Source organism: Grammomys surdaster, unplaced genomic scaffold (genome assembly GCF_004785775.1).
Source record: "Grammomys surdaster isolate TR1022 unplaced genomic scaffold, NIH_TR_1.0 126189, whole genome shotgun sequence".
Classification (NCBI taxonomy): Eukaryota; Metazoa; Chordata; class Mammalia; order Rodentia; family Muridae; genus Grammomys; species Grammomys surdaster.
Window position 1 is genome coordinate 4556253 of NW_021620995.1, and position 5834 is coordinate 4562086.

The following is a 5834-nucleotide window of genomic DNA, read 5'->3' on the forward strand; positions in this document are numbered from 1 at the left end:
CGCCACCACCGCCCGGCTGGGAATATTTTTAATATTGAGCATTTTTATGTTGTTGTTGTTTGGATTTGTTGTTGTTGTTGGTGGTGGTGTTTCTCAGATGACCCAGCATTCCCTAGATGTGCCTGTTGCTATGCTCTACCTTACCTCTGGAGGATATGCTCCCATCCACTACACCAATACTGTCGCTGAAGGATGGTTTACAGTTAATAGCGCATGTCCTTTGTCAGGGTTGTACATAGGGATTTTCATAACTTAATGTCATTTAAAATATTTCTTTTAGTGTTAATGTGAAGTAGTTATTAATTTTTTATCCCCCCTTTTCATCCTTGGTAAAAGCCCTGCTTGACACCTTGTGATAGTCTCATCAGGCATTGAAATACAACTATTTCATCTTTCTATAAGCTTATTTGTTTCCTCCTCATAATACCTGATCCTTACTCCACAACTCCAATTACTTTCTTTTTCTTATGTCATTTTATTAAGACAATTATGTACCTATAATGATTTCATGCTTATTTTTATCTGTATTTGTTTTAGATTAATAACTTCCTGGCATTTAAATTAAGATCACCATGACCTCTTGAATTATTTAATTTGGAAACCAGGTAGCTATTATTATTTTATAACCAGTTGTGGTGGCACATGCCAGTAGGATTTGCTGAAGGAGGCAGAGGCAGGAGGATAACGAATTTGAGTCCAGCCTGGGCTATTATTAGTTTAGATACCTATCGCTAATGGATATCAACTTATTATCAAGATTATCTAAGTTACCCAGAGAAGATTTTAGATGACTATGTCTACTGACTATCCCAGATGACATATTGACTGCAGTACAAGCCATTCTCAGTCCACCTAACCAGTTTTCCACTATGGACTCTTAGATCCTCTAGTCGTAGTTTGTTATATGTCATGCTAAAAATGCATTCTTTCCATTAGACAATAGTCTTTTACGAATTATAATTAATTCTCAGAGAGTCTCCATTATTCATAAATTATATATCCTGTGGTATTTTATGCAAATCATATTCTGCATCACATGGGTACTCTGGCATAAAAAATGACAGCAATGCATTTCACACAATGTATGTGTCTGCAGAGTGAACACAGCCAGGAAATCTGCACTTCAAGCTATGTGATCAAATGCAGAATGAATGAAGAAGCATTACCCTGTAAGCTTGTCACAGTGCAGTTCCAGTTTTACAATTTACATTGCTAGTCTATCCTTCACATGGAATTGATGGGCTATGCTTGAACACATACACAGAGCAGCAATCCATTTCTCTCTAGGGGAACAGTTTGATCTGGATGTGGGAGAAGCATTGTTGTAAAAAGTCCATTTTGAAGAACTGTGACTAATCTGAGAAGTTTCTTTAGTGGTAAAGTCAGCAGGCTTAGTGTGTTGTCCTGAATGGTGGCAGTACATAGAAAACTGTTTAGTCAGGACTTTGTCTACATAGTCACATCAATAATAGGGGATCATTCTTTCCTTTGTAAAATTCAGTTCCAATTTCCCGAAGAAATCAGATGGCCAGCTGGTTCCTACCTGTACATGCCATATTTTGTGCTGCAGGAGAGAAATTCTGACTTCAGGGAACTAAATATTTTTTTCATGAGCATAAAGTAGTCTTTTCCCTGCTGTGGGGGGAGACATACTTTGTATTTTGTCAGTCTATTTCTTACATAAACATCCTTGTGAAAAATTGGAGACACACAACAGCCAGAGTTGCTGCTTTTATGGAATGTAACAAGAGAATCATGGGACACTAGCATCACTACAGGGAGGGCTAGAAATCCTCAACCTGCGGAAGAACTACTTTTTGCCTTAACCATGCTAAGCCAATTCCAGTAAGCTTTCTGTGAAAAATAACTTTTCCTCGGGAGAGTGTATGCCTGAAGAAATCACCTTCATTTCTGCAGCGCTACTTGACTTCTTAACCTATTTCTGTCTGACTTAAATCTAACAACTTCTGGGATCAGATTCAACTAGTCTCAGAAATTCATATTGCCAGGCTGGATATACACAAATTTTTTTCAAATTTATCAGCAATGGCTACAATTATTACTCTTCCTGCACTATTTTACTTATCTAGTTTTGGTTTTGTTTTGAGCATATAAAATTCTGAATTCTCAAATTTTATTTTAGAAGCATATATTTTGGCTATACTCAACCTCTTTCTTCACATGTCCTTAGTTTACTCTGTGTGGCAATGACCCTTCATCAATTCTCTCCTCCTTGTATCATTTATCCATGTTACTTGCCAGATTGCCTTTTATAACTTTAAATTATGTTTTCTACTTCTCCTTTATAGAACTTGATGTGGGGATTTAATACAAGTCCTTGTATATACTGAGCAACCATTCTTTCATTGACCTTCAGTCCTTAATATAGCTTTTTGAAAAAGAGACTTTTCCTTTGCTTCTGAAAAAACTCTATAATAACTCTAATAGGCACTGCAGTGTAACAAGTAAAATGACCAATGCCAGGAATGGGTTAGTTCTTTTGAAAGTCTTGGGCACCAAGGTCCCATAGCCTCCCAAGATATAAAAAGCAATTTGAAATGCTTGTGGTTGCCTGCTAGAACTTGATGGGCATTGCTTAAGATATCACTATTTAAGTTATAGAACATGCAGAAATAAACTGATATTGACTTGGAAGCATCATCCATACTGGCTAGATTTTATTGTTTTAGGAAGCGGCATGTATACTACTGGAGGAAAGAAATAATCATCAGTGTTAACCAACTGTGAACCCTGAGATCTTTAATAGTAACCATCCCAACAAGATATGACTATAGAATCAATAGTGGCACAAATGTCATGGCATTCACTAATCATTTTCTGATAAGATTTGAAATCCATTTCACAAGTTGAACCCTATATCTGGCACTACTATCAGTTAAATGGACAATGTAGTAGAGTTAGTCCTTTTGACTTATTGCTATATGCATACATTAGTATACATCTTAACTCTCATCAAAAAGCTTCTTTTTATGGTAGTACACAATAAATACAAAGGCCCACAACTGATCTATGTGCAAAATAAATAAATAAATAAATAAATAAATAAATAAACAAATAAATAAATGAGAGACTACTGAATGCTGAGCCCTAAATCAGATATGTGTATTACAACTCTTTCTCATAAGGCTCAGGTATCACTGAAGAAAAGATTGTAAGACTCAGAGGTGGGCAATAACTCCAAGGCAACATTACTTTTTGAACATATCAGGGCAGTTGAACATGAAATAGCATTTGAAATAGCATGCATAAACCTGCACAAGCTCAAGATTGACAAATTCCCAATACGGCAAGAGGGAAGTGGGCCTGAGAGCCCAAACCTGTGTAGCTAAGGAGTTATTAGCAATTAATCATTGCTGGACAAGAAAGTCAGTCTTCTTAAAGGTACGGGTCTTAGAAAGTCTTTTATGCTTCAGTGGAAGGTCACGCATTCACGGATGTATAAGCAGAGCAAACTGTATTTTGTAACTTTTTAAGAGAGTAAAATAAAGAGAAAACAAAGTTTAATGGGTAGAGAAAGGGGATGAATATGGGAGAAATTGGGTGAGATTGTTTGTATACGCTTGGCCAAGGGAGTGTCACTATTAGGAGGTGTGGGCCTTGTTGGAGAAGGTGTGTCACTTACTTTTTCGGCTTTAAGACCCTCTTTCTAGCTGTCTGGAAGTCAGTCATCTCCTAGAAGCCTACAGATGAAGATGTAGAACTCTCAGCTCCTGCAGCACCTTGCCTCTCTGGATGCTGCCATGCTTCTGCCATGATGATAATGCACTGAACCTTTGAACCTGTAAGGCAGCTCCAATTAAATGTTGTCTATGAGTTGTCTTGGTCACAGTGTCTGTTTACAGAAGAAAACCCGAAGGGTGAATTATATATGATCGCCTTGCATTGCATGGTTACCATAGGTATCTTTTAAACTCATTTGTCTGTGGTCATAAAACTTTTCCTTTCTGAGCTCTCACTCTCAAGAACAGCACCTTCTGGTTTAAGTTATCATATGTTCTATGCACTATTCCCCTTACTAAAATAGGGAGTATATTTATCCTTTTAAATTGTTATTTTCTCAGACCTCATGATACTCTGGATTGATTTAATGGTCTCAGAAAAAAATTTCCAGTGTATGGATGAATGGATAAATGAATGAAAATGAGATTCAGCTTTCTTTACAGAAAATTATATAATTTTCTTGAAAGTTATAGCCATGACTATTTTTAATATAAATGACTAATAATATCATTTATATAATAATAATTATGCTTTCCTAATAAAAGAATTTTTCTCACAGAGTTCTGTATATTTTATATGTACAGATTTTACTCAGGGCTGAACAATAGAAGTTTTAGGATTTTGGCATATGTAACATTCAATAAATGTTACAATTTTTAATAAATGAATGAAAATGAGCCCTAGTTCTTGTCACCATGAATTTTCCCTGTTATAGAAGAAGCCCAATTTTATCTATTTCTTAACAGAATGCAGTAATGATAGCATTTCTATAATAGGAACTGCATATATCTAACAATGGGACTATTTCCCCGTGGTGTTATATAGTTATGTGCTGGGTTTTTCTAAAAGCAGTACAAAGCAGTATTAGAATTAGGACTCATATAGGAATGGGAATTGGAGATTATCCATTGTATGTAGTGCTGAAAGCATGAAACTATGTTCTCTATGCCACCATTCACGTATTTACTCAGTGGAGATTCATTTCCTCAGGCTCTGGCTCTGATGGGAACCTACAAAGCTAAATACAAGCTGTGGTTTCTTCTTTGAGTATTCCCTCAATGTCTTGCAAAAAAGAACAATAGGTTAATGCAGCTAGGGATCTTGTTTTGTGAATGCTGCTGGTGCTGCTGGTGCTGCTGGTGCTGCTGGTGACACCTCATTTTCTCTCTGATAAACTTGATGCTCTTGAAGCCATGTGATGAGTAGGTAAGAAAAAGAGATAGTGAGCTTTTTGGTTTAAAGTGTGTAGTATTTTCCCCGCCCCTTACTGGTAGAAAGCAGCCACAGTAAGATGTGCAATGGAGAGGAGGTAATTGGGCAGCATGACCTATGGGGAAGTGTTTCCCCTAAAAGCAGCCTTTGACACTTCAAGAAATTGCTCTACACTAGATGAAATACTGATGTAACCAATGATTGTTGAATCACAAGCCTGTGTAACTCTCTCAGATAGTATCAATTAAGGGGGCTTTTAGTCAGCCTTAGTAATTGGAACACATATGATCGCTTTGTTGTATTTGCTTTTCTCTTGTGCGTTTGAATGCTGTGTATTTCTTGGGAAGTATGTCTTGCAATTTCCTAGGATTTGTTGATTTGTTTGGTCTTGTTCCACAGCACACGCTGTGCTTTCCACTTAGAGACAGTGGCACTGCTGGTTAGATTTTATTATTATTGCTTTGTTGATATGTTTGGTACAGGCTCTAAAAAATATACACTATTGCTGTCTTCCAACTTTATTTTTAGCTTCTTAGCAATGTGCCAGCATCCTGCCTAAAGCTGCCTTTTAGTGCATGGGCTTACATAATGTTAAAAGGGAAGGAAAGCAAGAAGTTTCTTGCAATATTCTGGGAGCAATGAACCTCTAATTTGGTGTTTAAAAACCAAAATGTCCTTTGATAATGTTTGTACTGGAGAAAATTGATTCCCCGAGGAAACTAACACGTGTTAGATGTCTTATCTTTATGCAAATTGGAAGACATTGGATAAACAAAAAGTACCTTGATCCTTAGAACATCTCTGGATGATTTTATTAGAGAATTATGGGTATTTTCTTAAAGATCTCTCTCTCTCTCTCTCTCTCTCTCTCTCTCTCTCTC